This window comes from Arachis hypogaea, chromosome 20 (assembly GCF_003086295.3).
Source record: "Arachis hypogaea cultivar Tifrunner chromosome 20, arahy.Tifrunner.gnm2.J5K5, whole genome shotgun sequence".
Classification (NCBI taxonomy): Eukaryota; Viridiplantae; Streptophyta; class Magnoliopsida; order Fabales; family Fabaceae; genus Arachis; species Arachis hypogaea.
In genome coordinates, this window is record NC_092055.1 from 69,931,090 (window position 1) to 69,949,112 (window position 18,023).

The 18,023-nt window shown below is 36.2% G+C and overlaps 1 non-coding gene across 1 annotated transcript; it reads left to right on the forward strand.

Annotated features, from left to right (window-relative positions):
- Positions 1 to 786: 786 nt before the first annotated feature.
- Positions 787 to 890, forward strand: LOC112788318 (small nucleolar RNA R71). Its single transcript, XR_003195686.1, has one exon. It is a non-coding gene; the product is annotated as a small nucleolar RNA R71 (small nucleolar RNA).
- The last annotated feature ends 17,133 nt before the right edge of the window (positions 891 to 18,023 follow it).

Sequence of the window (18,023 nt, forward strand, 5' to 3'; positions counted from 1 at the left end):
CTAGGTTTGGCCATGTTAGTCATGGTTATGACCTTGCACTCTCTCTTGGGATTTTCTTCTGTATTGCTTGGGAGAGTGCTAGGAGGAGTTTCAGTAATTCTCTTACTCAGCTGACCCACTTGTACCTCCAAATTTCTAATGGAGGATCTTGTTTTATTCATGAAACTTAGTTTGGTCTTAGATAGATCAGAGACTATGGTAGCTAGGCCAGAACGACTCTGCTCAGAGTTCTCTGTTTGTTGCTGAGAAGATGATGGAAAAGGTTTGATATTGCTAAACCTATTTCTTCCACCATTATTGTTGTTGAAGCCTTGTTGAGGCTTCTGTTGGTCCTTCCATGAGAGACTTGGATGATTTTTTCATGAAGGATTATAGGTGTTTCCATAGGATTCTCCCATATAATTCACCTCTTCCATTGTAGGGTTCTCAGGATCATAAGCTTCTTCTTCAGAAAATGCTTCTTTATTACTGCTGGATGCAGCTTGCATTCCAGTCAGACTCTGAGAAATTATATTGACTTACTGAGTCAATATTTTATTCTGAGCCAGTATGGCATTCAGAGTATCAATCTCCAGAACTCCTTTCTTTTGAGTTGTCCCATTTCTCACATGATTTCTTTCAGAAGTGTACATGAATTTGTTGTTTCCAACCATTTTAATGAGTTCCTGGGCTTCTTCAGGCGTCTTCTTCAGATGAAGAGATCCACCAGCAGAGTTGTCCAATGACATCTTGGACAGTTCAGACAGACCATCATAGAATATGCATATGATGCTCCATTCTGAAAGCATGCCAGAAGGACACCTTCTGATCAACTGCTTGTATCTTTCCCAAGCTTCATAGAGGGATTCTCCTTCCTTCTGTCTGAAGGTCTGGACTTTCACTCTAAGCTTACTCAATTTTTGAGGTGAAAAGAATTTTACCAAGAAGGCATTGACCAGCTTTTCCCAAGAGTTCAGGCTTTCTTTAGGTTGTGAGTCCAACCATGTCCTAGCTCTGTCTCTTACAGCAAAGGGAAAAAGCATAAGTCTGTAGACCTCAGGATTAACCCCATTGGTCTTAACAGTGTCACAGATTTGCAAGAATTCAGCTAAAAACTGATGAGGATCTTCCAATGGAAGTCCATGATACTTGCAATTCTACTGCATTAGAGAAACTAATTGAGGCTTAAACTCAAAGTTGTTTGCTCCAATTGTAGGAATTGAGATACTCCTTCCACAGAAGTCAGAAGATGGTGCAATGAAGTCACCAAGCATCTTCCTTCCATTGTTGGCATTGTTGTTATTTTCTGCTGCCATGTCTTCTTCTTTTTCGAAAATTTCTGTTAGGTCCTCTTCAGAGAGTTGTGCTTTAGCTTCTTTTAGCTTCCTCTTCAAGGTCCTTTCAGGTTCAGGATCAGCTTCAACAAGAATACCTTTGTCTTTGTTCCTGCTCATATAAAAGAGAAGAGAACAAGAAAGTATGAAATCCTCTATGTCACAATATAGAGATTCCTTGAGGTGTCAGAGGAAAACAGGAATAGAGGGATGAAGTAGGTAGATAAGAATTTGAACATATGAAGAAGGAGAGAGAGTCCGAATTGCTAATTGAGGAGGAGTGTTGGTCCTTAAATAGAAGAAGGTGAGGAGGGGGAAAAATTTTTCGAAAACAAATTTTTAAATAAAACTAAAAAATTTTTTAAAATAATTAAAAAGAATTTTGAAAAAGTGGTTGATGGTTTTTCGAAAATTAAAAGTGAGAAAGTGGTTAGGTGATTTTGAAGAGGATTTTGAAATCAGTAATAAAAAAGATATGATTGAAAATTATTTTGAAAAAGATGTGGTTGAGAAAATATGATTGAGAAGATATGATTGAAAAATAATTTAAAAAGATTTGATATATATATATATATATATATTTTAAATTAATGACTTGGCTAATAAGAAATTTAAAAGATATGATTCTAAAATTCAAATATTGAACCTTTCTTAACAAGGAAGTATCAAACTTGAAATTTTTGAATTAAATCATTAATTGGTAGCCAGGACTTTCAAAAATAGTGAGAGAAAAATGGAAAAAGATTTGATTTTGAAAAAGATATGATTTGAAAAAGATATGATTTGAAAAGGATTTGATTTTGAAAAATTTTGAAGATTTGAAAAAGATTTGAATTAAAAACTAACTTACCTCCCTTGTGTTGTCCTGGCATTAAACCCCCAGAATGGTATCCATTCTAGTGTTTAACGCCCATTTGGCTACCTCCTTGGACGTTAAACGCCCAGCCAGGGTACCTGGCTAGCATTTAGATGCCAGAATTCCTTTTCACTGGGCGTTTTGAATGCCCAGATTTTTCTCTGTGATTCCTCTGCTGTATGTTCTGAATCTTCAATTCTCTGTATTATTGACTTGAAAAGACATAATTTTGAAAAAAAAATTTTGAATTTTTAATGATGAGAGAGAACAGCAACAAAATGAAACTAATCATGAAAAACTAAGATCAAAGAAATAATGCATGCAAGAACACGTTGAATGTCAAGATGAACAACATATTTTTTTTTTTAAGAAAAGAAAGACATGCAAGACACCAAGCTTAGAAATTTTCATATTAGAGACACTAACAAATTGAGAATGCACATGAGAAACAACAAAAGACACAAAATAAGAGAATTTAAAGATCAGACCCAATAAAATCATCAAGAACAACTTGAAGATCAATGAAGAACATAATGCATATATTTTAGAAGAAGGAAAGAAAATTAAAAATATGCAAGACACCAAACTTAAAATGTGACACTAGACTCAAACAAGAAACATAAATTATTTTTTATTTTCATGGTTTTAATAAAAAAATTTTTTGTATATTTTTCGAAAAAAATAATAAAAAGGTTAAACATAAAATAAAATTACCTAATCTAAGCAACAAGATGAACCGTCAGTTGTCCAGACTCAAACAATCCCCGGCAACAGCGCCAAAAACTTGGTGCACGAAATTACAATCACACTCTTGCAATTCCGCACAACTAACCAGCAAGTGCACTGGGTCGTCCAAGTAATACCTTACGTGAGTAAGGGTCGATCCCACAGAGATTGTCGGCTTGAAGCAAGCTATGGTCATCCTTGTAAATCTCAGTCAGGCAGATTCAAATGGTTATGGGGTTTTGATAATTAAAATATAAATAAAATATAATATAAGATAGAAATACTTATGTAATTCATTGGTGGGAATTTCAAATAAGCGTCTGGAGATGCTTTGTTGCTTCTGAACTTCTGCTTTCCTACTGCCCTCTTCCAACCATGCGTTACCTCCTTCCATGGCAAGCTGTATGATCCTTTCGGATGAAAACAAATCCATATGCGCTGTCACCACACGGCTAATCATCTGTCGGTTCCCGCTAGCATTGGAATTGGACCATTGTCCTTTTGCACACTATCACTTGTGCCCTACATTCGCAGGTTTGAAGCTCGTCACAGTCATTCCTTCCCAGATCCTACTCGGAATACCACAGACAAGGTTTAGACTTTTCGGATCCTGGATCCTACTCGGAATACCACAGACAAGGTTTAGAATTTCCAGATCCCAGGAATGGCTGCCAATAATTATAGCCTATACCACGAAGACTCTGATCTCACGGAATGGAATGCTCTATTGTCAGGAGAGGCAACCATGCATCGTGAACCAGGAGGCCAAGAGATACACAGTCAAGCTATTGCAGATAGAACGAAAGTGGTTGTCAGGCACGCATTCATAAGTGAGAATGATGATGAGAGTCACGGGTCATCACATTCATCAGGTTGAAGTGCGAGTGAATATCTTAGAGAAGAAGTAGGCGTGAATTGAATAGAAAAACAATAGTACTTGTCTTAATTCATGAAAAACAGCAGAGCTCCACACCTTAATCTATGGGGTGTAGAAACTCCACCGTAGAAAATACATAAGTGGAAATAGGGTAGGCATGGCCGTGAGGCCAGCCTCTATGGTCTAAGGACTAAACGTCCAGAGATTTTCCAAAGATGAAAATACAATAGTAAAATGTCCTATTAATAATGAACTGGTAGCCTAGGGTTTACAGAAATAAGTAAATGATGCATAAATCCACTTCCGGGGCCCACTTGGTGTGTGCTTGGGCTGAGCATTGAAGCTTTTTCGTGCATAGGCTATTCTTGGAGTTAAACGCCAGCTTTGGTGCCAGTTTGGGTGTTTAACTCCAATTCTGGTGCCAGTTTGGGCGTTTTACGCCAGAAATTTTAGGCTAAATTAGAACGCAGATTTGGGGCACTAATCTCGGAAAAAGTATGGACTATTATATATTACTGGAAAGACCAGGATGTCTACTTTACAACGCAATTAAGAATGCGCCAATTGGGCTTCTATAGCTCCAGAAAATCCACTTTGAGTGTAGGGACGTCAGAATCCAACAGCATCTGCAGTCCTTTTTCAGCCTCTGAATCGGATTTTTGCTCAGGTCCCTCAATTTCAGTCAGAAAATACCTGGAATCACAGAAAAACACACAAACTCATAGTAAAGTCCAGAAATGTGATTTTTATTTTAAAACTAATAATTATATACCAAAAACTAACTAAATCATACTAAAAACTACCTAAAAATAATGCTAAAAAGCGTATAAATTATCCGCTCATCAGTTGCATTCATAGGTTGCATCTCATGAGTCTTACTTTCCCCCATTCATTCTTTATATCTCCTTGAGCTTAGCATGAGGACATGCTAATGTTTAAGTGTGGGGAGATTGATAAACCACTATTTTATGGTTTATCTTGTGCTCAATTGAGTGGTTTTTATCAAGTCTTCACACACTTATTCATACAATTTGCATGATTTTACAATTCCTTCCCAATTTTACTCTATGATTGAAAATATGCTTCTTTGGCCATAAAATTGCTATGTTTAATCCTCTCTTTTATACCATTCGATGCCGTGATCCGTGTGTTCAGTATTTTCAGGCTTTATAAAGCAGGAATGGCTTAAAGGATGGAAAGGAAGCTTGCAAAATTGGAAGGAGCAGAAGAAATAGAGGAGACAACCAGCGAGGTGCGACGCACACGCATGGCTCACGCGTGCGCATGAATTGGAGTTCGCACGGCAACGCGTGCGCATGCCTGACGCATATGCGTGATACGCGAAGTTGACCAGCGACGCGTACGCGTGACTGACGCGTACGCGTGACATGCGCTACTTGCAGAAATCGCAGAAAATGCTGGGGCAATTTTGGGCTGAGTTTGGACCCAGTTTTTGGCACAGAAACACAGACTAAAGCCAGGGGACAAGCAGAGACTCAACACACATTGAATCAACATTTATTCACATAATTTTTTGTTTTAGATGTAGTTTCTAGAGAGAGAGGTTCTCTCCTCTCTCTAGGTTTTAGGATTTGTCTTAGTTTTAGGTTTATTTCTTCTCAATTCCAGGTTCAATGTTCCTTTAATTTAGTTTCTCTTCTACTTTTATTTGTTCTAGCATTCTAGTTAATTTATTTTTCTTTTTGATTCTCTTCTTTTCCAATTTGGTTTATGAACTCCATGTTATATTTGATTTTCTATATTAATGCAATTTGAGGTATTTCAGATTTATTATTGTTTTTATGTTATTGATGCTTTCAATTGGTTATTTTAGATTTTACACTCCCTATTACTTTTATATGTTTTTATGTTATGCTTCCAAGTGTTTGTTAAAATGCTTGAGAGGTTTTTAAGTTAGATTTTTATGTTCTTGGCTTTGGTTGAGTAATTGGTGACACTTGAGTTATCAAACTCATTTGTTGATTGATAATTGGAATTTGCTAGTTAATTTGGATCCCTCTAAAGCTAGTCTTTCCTTAGGAGTTGGCTAGGACTTGAGGAATCAAATTAATTGATCCACTTGACTTTCCTCCATAGTTAGATGTTAACTAAGTGGTAGCAACGGACAATTCTCAACACAATTGATAAGGATAACTAGGATAGGACTTCCAGTTCTCATACCTTTCCAAGAGCTTTTCTTAATTATTATTTTATTTTCTTGTCATTTACATTCTTTGTTCAACATTCAAAAACCCAAAAAGATACTTTTCCATAACCAACAATAAATACACCCCCTGCAATTCCTTAAGAGACGACCCGAGGTTCAAATACTTCGGTTTATTTTTATTCGGTTTGCTTTAGTGACAACCAAACTTTTGTATGAAAGGATTCTTTGTTGGTTTAGAAGCTATACTTACAACGAGAATTTATTGTGAATTCTAAACTGTCAAAATCCCTTCGTCAATGATATTATTAACTTTCCTAATTCAGTTCTTCTTTTATTCTTGAACACAGCTTTCAGAATCTTGGCCGTGACCCTAAGCACCTTGTTTTCCAGTATTACCACCGGATATAATAATGCCACAAACACTTTAACTGAGTGAACCTTTTCAGATTGTGACTCAGCTTTGCTAGAGGTGTCCAGAGTTCTTAAGCACACTCTTTTTGCTTTGAAAAAGATTTAAAAAGATAAATTTTTAAAATTGAAATTTTGACTTAACTAACAAGAAACTACCAAAGTTTAAAAATTTTGACTAAGTCAACCTAAGGAATTCGAAAATAATGAGTAAAAAAAAAGGAAAAGATATTTTTTGAATTTAATGAGGAAAGAGAAAAATAATAAAATGACACTAAACTTAGAATTTTTAGATCAAAACAAAGAAAACAAACAAGAAAACTTTGAATGTCAAGATGAACACCAAGAACACTTTGAAGATCAAGGTGAACACCAAAAACTTTGAAAATTTTTAAGGAAATAAGGACACAAAAAACACCAAACTTAAAAATTTTTATACTTTGGACACTAATAATTCGAAAATGTATAAGATAAACAACAAAAGACACCAAACAAGAAAACTTAAATATCAAATAAGGAAAATTATCAAGAACAATTTGAAGATCAAGAAAGAACTAAGAACATGTAATTAAAAATATGAAGAAAAATAAAAACATACAATTCGAAAAATTGAAGGAAAATAAAAACATGCAATTGACACCAAACTTAAAACATGAAACTAAACTTAAATAGAAGACTCAATTATTAGTTTATTGGTTTTTATCTATTTATTAAAAATTTTTGAAAAAATCTGGTAAAAGAAAACAAGAATTTTAAAATTTTAACAAAAACAATAATAAAAGACTCAAAGAAAAATCAAATATTAATAACGAAAAATAAGATTTTTGAAAAGAAAATAAAAAACTCAAATTTAGTGACTCTAAACCAAAAAAGATAATTTTTTTCCTAATCTAAGCAACAAGAGGAACCGTCAGTTGTCCAAACTCGAACAATCCCCAGCAACGGCACCAAAAACGTGATTCACGGAATTGTGATCACACTTTTCACAACTCCGGTACAACTAACCAGCAAGTGCACTGGGTCGTCCAAGTAATACCTTACGGGAGTAAGAGTTGATCCCACGGAGATTACCGGCTTGAAGCAAGTTATGGTTATCCTGTAAATCTTAGTCAGGAGATTCAAATGATATAAATGATTTTGTTTATGAAAAGTAAATAACATGAAATGAATGATACTTGTGATTCAGTAATGAGGAACAGGTTGAGATTCCAGAGAAGCTCTGTCGTCTGAATCTTTGCTTTCCTACTGTCTTCTTCTCTAAACACACATGGCTTCCTTCCATGGCAAGCTGTATGTTGGTGGATCACCGTTGTCAATGGCTACCATCCGTCCTCTTAGTGAAAATGGTCCAGGTACGGTTTCTGTACGGCTAATCAACTGTTGGATCTCTCGTCTCGGATAAAAAATACCAGGCACAGCTACCGCATGGCTAATCATCTGTCGGTTCTCACTTGTGTCAGAATAGGATCTCTCTATCCTTTTTCACACTATCACTGCGCCCAACATTCGTGAGTTTGAAGCTCGTCACAATCATCCCATCACAGATCCTACTCGGAATACCACCGACAAGGTTTAAACCTTCTGGATCTCAGGAATGCTGCCAATTAGTTCTAGCCTCTACCACGAAGGTTCTGATCTCATGGGTTTGAATGCTCTGTTGTCAGGAGATGCAAGTCAAACTCGTGGATTAGAAACCCAAGAGATACGCACTAAAGCTGTCACCCAATGACTACGTTGAGCTCAGATAGAACGGGAGTGGTTGTCAAGCACGCGTTCATAAATTTGAGAATGATGATGAGTATCACGGATCATCATATTCTTTATATTGAAGTACGAGTGAGTATCTTAGAACAGAATCAAGCGTGATCGAATAGAAAACTATAGTAATTGCATTAACCCATTGAGACACAGCAGAGCTCCTCACCTCCACCTTTGGGGTTTAGAGGCTCATACTGTAGAAGATACAATATGATATGTAAAATGTCATCCATTCAAAATGAATCTCTAAAGTAGTTTTTATACTAAACTAGTAACTTAGGTTTACAGAAAATGAGTAACTAAGTGCAAATAGTGCAGAAATCCACTTTCAGGGCCCACTTGGTGAGTGTTTGGGCTGAGCTTTGAAGCTTTCACATGCATAGGCCATTCTTGGAGTTAAACGCTAGCTTGGGTGCCAGTTTGGGCGTTCAACTCCAGTTTTGGTGCCAGTTCCGGCGTTTTATGCCAGAAAAAGGGTCTCTGGCTGGCGTTTAACGCCAGTTTGGGCCATCAAATCTCGAGCAAAGTATGAACTATTATATATTGATGGAAAGCCCAAGATGTTAGCTTTCCATCCCAATTGAGAGCTCGCCAATTGGACTTCTGTAGCTCCAGAAAAATGCGTTTGAGTGAAGGGAGGTCAGAATCCAACAGCATCTGCAGTCCTTTCTCAGCCTCTGAATCAGATTTTTGCTCAGGTCCCTCAATTTCAGCTAGAAAATACCTGAAATTACAGAAAAACACACAAACTCATATTAAATTCCAAAAATGTAATTTTTGCATAAAAACTAATAAAAAATATAATAAAAACTAACTAAAACATACAAAAAACTACCTAAAAATAATGCCAAAAAGCGTATAAATTATCCGCTCATCAAATATCAACTAAATCATGGTCATAATTTGAATGACTAGAACAAATACTTACTTTATTTTTAACCTTTTTAAGTGATTAAACACATTTGAATAAGGTTCTATTTTTTATAGATTCTGATGGCATAATCAAACAAGCTAAATTAAGTCTGAGGGAAGCTATGGAGTGTTGTCTTAATGGTAGGAAGATCATACTGAGTTTCAACGCGGAACTGCAACCAATCGGAGATAGTTCTAGTTTATTGAGTGGTGTTCTTGGAATGCCAGGGTTGATTACAGCAAATTTTCTATCTGTGAGAAAAATTGGAAAAAGGTGACGAGGCAAAGACATGGTGTATAATAATTGCATAAAGGTAATAATTTCAGAATTTTTTAAATTAAATCAATTCTTTCATTATATAATTACTAACAACTTGAGCAACTCGTAGCAAGAAATGTTCCACTTGGATGTAGATAGAGGTGGAAGAATAAAAAAAACAATTATGCAAAGCATGGAAAAGTCCTGGAAGGAGACAAGGGGTAGGTTGTATGACAGTTATTATAAACCAACAAGGACGCTTGAGCAAAATCTTGAGGACTGACGATCGGACTTTTGCTAGTAGAGAATTTTATAAAAATAATTGCGTTGTAAGTATAGCTTCTAAACCAACAGAAAATCCTTTCGTAGAAAACATTAGTTGTCACAAGTAACAAACCTTAAAAATAATAACCGAAGTATTCAAACCTCGGGTCGTCTCTCAAGGAATTGCAGGGAGGTGTATTTATTATTGGTTTTGAGTTTTCTGCGAAATTTGGAGTTTGGGCAATGGGCACATAAATGATTATAAGTTGAAGCAATGAAAATTAACAAAAGGTTTTATGTAATTAAAATAAATAAAAAATCTTGATTAGGAGAAGATTAATTGGAAGTTCTATCCTTGTCAGATTTCTCAAGATTAATAGTAATAGGTTGTTGTCTCTACTTGGTTATCCTTAACTAAATAAAGAAAAGTTAAGTTGGGAGCCAACTTCTATTCACGAGTCCTAATCCTCTCCCTTGGGAAGGATTAGTGTTAGTGGCCAGAGAGCCAATCACAAATTAACTCTTGAGTCTCCTAACTCAAGGATCTCTAAATATTAATCAACCCCAAAGTCAAGTTGAGACCTACTCTAAAATAGAAGAAAGTATTAATATCATAAATGGAAGAAAGCAAGCATAAATCTGAAATGCATCGAATTGTATTAAATAGAAAATCAAATTAAACATAGGAATCCATGAACCAATTTGGCAACGTAAGTAATTAACAAGAGAAATAGATAAACCAAAGTACTAGAATAAAAAAAAAGTGGAAGAGAAATTAATTTAAAGGAACATTTAACCTGGAATTGAGAAAACGAAGGAATCCTAATCCTAAAACCTAAGAGAGAGGAGAGAGCCTCTCTCTAGAAAAACTACATCTAAAAACCTAAAATTGTGTATATGAACATTGTATTGATGAATTGATTGATTTCCCCACTTTATAGCCTCTAATCTATGTTTTCTGGGCCGAAAACTGGGTCAAAAATAGTCCAGAAATCGCCCTCAACAATTTCTGATACGTCCAGCACGCGGCAAAGTCACGCGTGAGCGTGGATTGGATTTTTTCCAGGTCACATGTGCGCGTAATCCACGCGTGCACGTCGCCTATCTTTGAGGCAGCTATAACAAATTATATATTGTTGCGAAGCCCCGGATGTTAGCTTTCCAATGCAACTAAAACCGCCTCATTTGGGCCTCTGTAGCTCAAGTTATTGTCGAATTATTACCAAGAGGTCAGGTTGGACAGCTCAGCAATCCCTTCAGTTTCTTGTATTCCTTCCACTTTTGCATGCTTCCTTTCCATCCTCTAAGCCATTCCTGCCTTATAAATCCTGAAATCACTTAACACACATATCAAGGCATCGAATGGTAATAAGAGAGGATTAAAAATAGTGAATTAAAGGCCAAAGAAACATGTTTTCAATCATAGCACGAAATCAGGAAGAAAAACATAAAATATGCAAATTGTATGAATAAATGTGAGAATAATGGATAAAATCCACTAGATTAAGTACACGATAAACCCTAAAAATGGGGTTTATCAACCTCTCCACACTTAAACATTAGCATGTCCTCATGCTAAACTCAAGAGAAGCTATAAAAGAGTGAAGAGAAATGGTAGAATGTATGAAATGCAACATATTTATATGAATGCAGCTAAATGCAAAATGCTTTTACCTACTTGGTGAAAAGTAAATAAATCTTTCAAGAACAAATATCAACTGGATTTCACTAATTCAAATCACAAAATAAAGTACAAGTAAACTTGCAGAAGAAAATAGCTTATGAAAGCTGGGAACAAAGAATCGAGCATCGAACCCTCACCGGAAGTGTATACACTCTAATCACTCAAGTGTTTAAGGTTCGATCTCTCAATTCTCTACTAATCTTGCTTCCTAAGGCTTGCTCTTCTTCTACCAATCAACACTAATTTGATGCACAAATACACATATCAAGAGGTCTTTTAAGGGTTGTAATGGGATTAGGGTCAAGGTAGGATTGTATTTGGTCAAGTGGACTAAAATCTGAATCCCTAATTAACCTAAACTTCTCACCTAACTTAAGACAATCCATGTAATCAAAATACAAAACCTAACTGTCCATTAACCATGTTTTCGACATATTCATGCATCCTAATTCGAGTACAGTACATATGCATTGCTATCACCATTTACTTTGGGGCATTTTATCCCCTTTTATAATTTATTATTTGCTATTTTTCTCTTTTTTTTCTCTTTTTCTTCTTTATATATATATATATATTTTTTTTTTCTTTTGTTTTTCTCAATTCATATAATTAAATTATTGAATGCATGAACATGTCCTAAACATTTCTTTCACATTTTCAGAAAATTCTAACATACTCAATTCTCAAACCAAATGTTTCCAAACCCAATTTTCCCACACTTAAATCATGAGCACTCTCACTTGTCTAAGCTAACCAAGGATTCAAATTAAGGACATTATTATTTTCCGCTTAAAGTTAGTGATGAGATAAAGTAAAGAATAAAAGGGGTAAAATAGGCTCAAATTGGTTTGCAAAGGATAATGAAATGTTAAGGCCATATGGGTATGTAAGCTTCGTGAAACAAGGCTTCAATCATATAAGTGCATGCATACATCAAACCATGGAAATATAGAATTAAGCAAGACAAAGATCACAATTTTAGAGAGAAAAACACACACCAAAAATAAAATATTGGATGATAAAATGCAACCAATCAAATAGGCTCAAAATCTTACTGGTTTTGTGTGTTCGAGCTCTAAACCATGTTCCAGTATAATATTTCTTCAAACAAGTTCAATAAAAATTTTAATTCAAATTAGTGAAATGCTATAAAAAGTTTCTTGAAAAAGAACTTTTTTACTTCAACCAAGCAGTGGTAGAATATGCACAAAATCAAATAAATATGCAATCAAACATGCAAATGCAACAATGAACAAACAAAGAAAATAAAATATTGGTGTTGAGAAGAAAATAACTAACCCATGGAGATCGGTATCGACCTCCCCACACTTAAAGATTGCACCATCCTCGTTGCATGCAAAGAAGTCCAAGTGGACGGGCTACTACAACTGATGCTTTTCTCCAAAGATTGTGCAGATGGACTTGTCTGTTGCCCCCATGTAAACGTTTTCTATTTCCCTTCCTCGGTGGCCATCCTGAAAGAAGAGGAAAAAAAGAAAAGTAACCCAGAAATAAAGATAGAAAACAAATAAAATATAGGTGTTAGTGCCAAATAATAAGGGTCTCAATTACATGGTAGCTACAACATGTACGTGAGAAAGCAATAGAAGCACATGGCATACCAACAGTGCAAAAATTTACAACAATGAGGGGGTAATGCAAAGAATCGTATAAGTGCATATCAATGCAAATGGAATGCAAGCATCATAAAAGAATAGCATTGACTTAAATAATATTGCCCAATAGTGTAAAATAAGTCACTAAGCACCAAATAATACTAGAAAAGATACACCAGTTGAATAAGAACATTTAACACCAATGGAAAAATAATAAATTTAGAAAAGAAAATAAAAGTATGCACAAAATTAAAATGCAATGAATGAAAGTATGCCAATAATTAAGTAAAATAGAATGGAAAAGAATAAGGATGAGAAGTTAAGGAGATGAAAAAGAAGAAAGTAAGAAAGGAGAAAGAGAGAAATAAGAAAAGATAGAAGAAAGAAGAAAGAATGATAATAGAAAGATAAGTAGGATTGGGGAAGAAAAGATAGGAATTCTGGCGCTGATCTGGATAAACTATGCGTGCATGCAACGCGGATGCGTGGGGCACGCGTTCGCTTAGGTTGGGCTATTTTCAAGTGACGCGTACGCGTGGGTGACACGCACGCGTGAATAGCCTCTATTTGAAAAATGATGCGAACGCGTGGGGCACGTGTTCGCGTGATTGGGCTTGTGCTTCCAGCACCATTCCAGCCCCACTCCATCATAACTCTCTGCCATACACCTCTTTACGTCGATTTTGCAAGGGCACGCGTGCGCGTGGGTGACGCGCACGCGTGGGAGGCTGATTTTTCAAATGACGTGGACGCGTCAGGGATGCGTTCGCGTGGGCATGTTTGTGCCTAAGGCACGCCTCCAGCCACGCTCCCGCGCAACTCTCTGTTTCTTTCTTCTTTGCTTCGTATTCACACATGACGCGTACGCGTCAGCGACGCTCGCGCGTCGCGTGCGATTTTTTTTATGCAGTATGCAGAATACAAAATGCAGAATGCAGATGACTATGCAGAAATTATGAATGAACACGAATGAAAATAAAATAAAATAAAATAAAACTAAGATCAAAAAGGAAAGAATATACCATGGTGGGTTGTCTTCCACCTAGCACTTTTAGTTAAAGTCCTTAAGTTGGACATTTGGTGAGTCCCTTGTTATGGTGGCTTGTGCTTGAACTCATCCAGGAATCCCCACCAATGTTTGTAATTCCAATGGCCTCTGGGATCCCAAACTAGGTGCAAAGAGCCTTCAAGCAAGATTAAGCAAGTGACAAGGCCCCAAGAGTGTTGATTGCTAGGCTGAATTCCAGGGTCCCAAACCATGCTTTTGCACCCGTCTTCTTGTTGATCATCATTTTTCCACTTGGGTAGTGAACAGTCAGAATTCTCACGGAGACATCCAAACAATTTCCTAGACCCATTCAATTGAGAATTATACCAACCTTTATACTTCAATTTGGAGCATGCAACTATATTGAACCTTGCATGATAACTATTACCACTAACCATCTCCCTCTTACTCTTATAGCCACAAAGAGCTCTAAGTTGCCCATCCGTCTCAAGGAAAGCATATTCAAGTGGGCTAATTAAGCTTAGAGATGAGGGATTTACCCACTTGAATGAAGGGATAGATGGTGATGGCTTTGGGGGAGAGGTCTCCAACAACCTTGGCAAGGTGATCTCCAGCTCCATTCCCTTGGGCTCTTCTTTGACAACTTCCACCTCTTTGCAAGCTTCTTCAATATCAACCTCTTCTTCTTGGTAGCTTTCTTCCAATTCGATCTCTTCTTCATTGTTCACCAAGGGCATGGGAGGTTGTACTTCTTCTTCTTTAATCTCCATGTCAAGTCCAATGGGAGAGGATTCAAATGTAGATAAGAATTCATCAATGATTGAATCCATCTCTTGATCATCCCCTTCAAAGTCTTCAACCATGATATGCCTTGGAGGTTGTACACCCTCCTCAACATCAAATTCAAACTCCTTAGAAGGGGCTCTATGACTCGGCTTTCCCATGGACGTTCCGCATCTCCTAAGTCTTCGACCACTTCTTCCTCTTCAATAATTCCGACTTCCTCCACTTGTTCCAGTGCAAAGTCATGCTCCTTACTGTCCACTGGAGTTTCTAGTGTCTCCTTCATACTACATTCTTCATTAGATTCTCCACATGAAGCCATGGGGTTCCTTGAGTGTCCAAATGTCGGGAAGCTAATTGATTTATTGCTTGCTCCAGTTGATGAAGGGTTGCATGAAATTGATCCACTGTTTCCTTGAGGCGAGCCTGTGATTCTTGGGTCGATGGATATGGACATGGTGCATATGGAAGTGGTGGTTCTTGGGGGTAATTGGATTAGAATTGGGGTGGATAAGTGAAAGAACTGAAGATTGATGGTTTAGAAGTTATAGTAAACTCTCGTTGCAAGTATAGTTACTAAACCAAACAATCAACCTTTCTTACAAAAGTTTTGGTTGTCACAAGTAACAAACCCCTTTAAAATTGATAACCGAGTATTTAAACCTCGGGTCGTCTTCTCAAGGAATTGCAGGGAGGTATGTTCTTATTATTGGTTATGAGTTTGTAAATTGGGGTTCTGGAGTTTGGGCAATGGGCACAGGTATATTTTTAAAGTAATAAAAATAAATAAGAGATTTTATATAATTAAATTAAATAAAAAAGCCTTGATCCGGAGAAGATTAATCGGAAGTTCTATCCTTGTTGGATTTTTCTCATGATCAATTGATAATTGAAGGTTGTTTCTACTTAGTTATCCTTTACCAGGTAAAGTAAAAGAAATTCAAGTAAGTTGAAAGTCTACTTCTATTCACAAGTTCTAATCCTCACCCTTGTGTTTGGATTAGCGTTAGTGATTAGAGAGCCAGCCAACAATAAACCTAATTACAATTTAACTCTTGAGTAATTCAACTCAAGGGTCTCTAAATATCAATCAACTCTAAAATCAAGTTAGGATCCAACTTAGAACATCAAACAATAGAGGAAGTGATAAATCTGAAATACCTCAATTATATCAAATAAAATATTCAAATCTTAACATGGATATTCATAAATTAAATTGGGAAAATAAAAAAAAGGAAAATTGAACCTGATAAAAAGAAACAATCCTGAAAGCAAGAGAAATCCTAATCCTAATTCCTAAGAGAGAGGAGAGAACCTCTCTCTCTAAGAACTACATCTACTCCTAAAATTATGTGTTGTGAGCTTGTAACGAATGGATGCATTCCCCCACTTTATAGCCTCTAATCTGTGTGTTCTGGGCTGGAAACTGGTCAAAAACAGCCCAAAAATTTCTCCCAGCGATTTTTGGTACGTTCAGGTTGCGGCAAAGCGACGCGGAGGTGTCTTCTACGCGTTAGCGTGGATTGAAGTTTGCAGATGCGAGGCGGGTGCGTCATTCACGCGTTCGCATCGCCTAACTTTGGGGTAGCTATGGCAAATTATATATCGTTGTGAAGCCCCGGATGTTAGCTTTCCAACGCAACTGGAACCGCATCGTTTGGATCTCTGTAGCTCAAGTTATGGTCATTTGAGTTTCAGGAAGTCAGGCTGGACAGCTTTAGCAGTTCCTTCAGTTTCCTGTATTCCTTCCACTTTTGCATACTTCCTTTCCATCCTCTGAGCCATTCTTGCCCTGTAATCTCTAAAATCACTTAACACACATATCAAGGCATCTAATGGTAATAAGAGAGGATTAAACATAGGGAACTTAAGGCCAAAGAAGCATGTTTTCAATCATAGCACAAAATCAGGAAGGAGAATGTAAAACCATGCAAATAGTATGAATAAGTGGGTAAAGAGTTGATAAAAACCACTCAATTGAGCACAAGATAAACTATGAAATAGTGGTTTATCAACCTCCCCACACTTAAACATTAGCATGTCCTCATGCTAAGCTCAAGAGAAGCTATAAAGATGAAGAGGAATGGTAGATTAATATGAAATACAACCTATCTATATGAATGCAACTACATGCAAAATGTTTCTACCTACTTAGTTAAAAGTAAACAAATCCTTCAAGAAGAAATATGAACTGGATTTCACTAATTCAAATCATGAAAATAAAGTACAAATAGACTTGCAAGAAGAAAATAGCTCACGAAAACAGGGAACAAGGAATTGAGCATCGAACCCTCACTGGTAGTGTATACACTCTAGTCACTCAAGTGTTTAAGTTCGATTCTCTCAATTCTCTACTAACCTTGCTTTCTAAGGCTTGCTTTTCTTCTACCAATCAACAAAAATTTAATGCACAGATACATATATCAAGAGGTCTTTTGAGGGTTGTAATGGGGTTAGGGTCAAGGTAGGATTGTATTTGGCCAAGTGGACTAAAATCTGAATCCTTAATTAACTTAAACTTTCCACCTAACTTTAGACAATCCATGTAATCATAATACCACCTCTAACTATCCATTAACCATGTTTTCCACATATTCATGCATCCTAATTTTAAGTACAGTACATATGCATTGCTTTCACCACTTACTTTGGGGCATTTTGTCCCCTTTTACTTATTTGCTCTTTTTCTCTTTTTCTTCTTTTTTTTATATTATAATTAAAAAAATTTTTTATTTTATTTTTTTCAATGCATATGATTAAATTATTGAATGCAGGAACATGTCCTAAATATTTCTTTCACACTTTTAGAAAATTCTAACATACTCAATTCTCAAACCAAATGTTTTCAATCCCAATTTTCCCACACTTAAGTCATGAGCACTCTCACTAGTCTAAGCTAACCAAGGATTCAAATTAAGGACATTATTGTTTTTCGCTTAGAGTTAATGATGTGCTAAAGTAAAGAACAAAGGGGTATAATAGGCGCAACATTGGTTTGCAAAGGATAATGAAAGCGTAAGGCCTATGGGTATGTAAGCTCAGTGAAACAAAGGCCTCAATCATATAAGTACATGCATACATCAAACTATGGAAATATAGAATTAAGCAAGACAAAGATCACAATTTTAGAGAGAAAAACACACACCAAAAATAAAATATTGGTTGGTAAAATGCAACCAATCAAATAGGCTCAAAATCTCACATGTTTTTTGTGTTCGAGCTCTAAACCATGTTCCAGTATAATATTTCTTCAAACAAGTGTAACATTAAATTTTATTCAAATTAGTGAAATGCTCTAAAAGGTTTCTTGAAAAAGAAAATATTACTTCAACCAAGTGGTAAAATATGCACAAAATCAAATAATCACGCAATCAAACATGCAAATGCAACA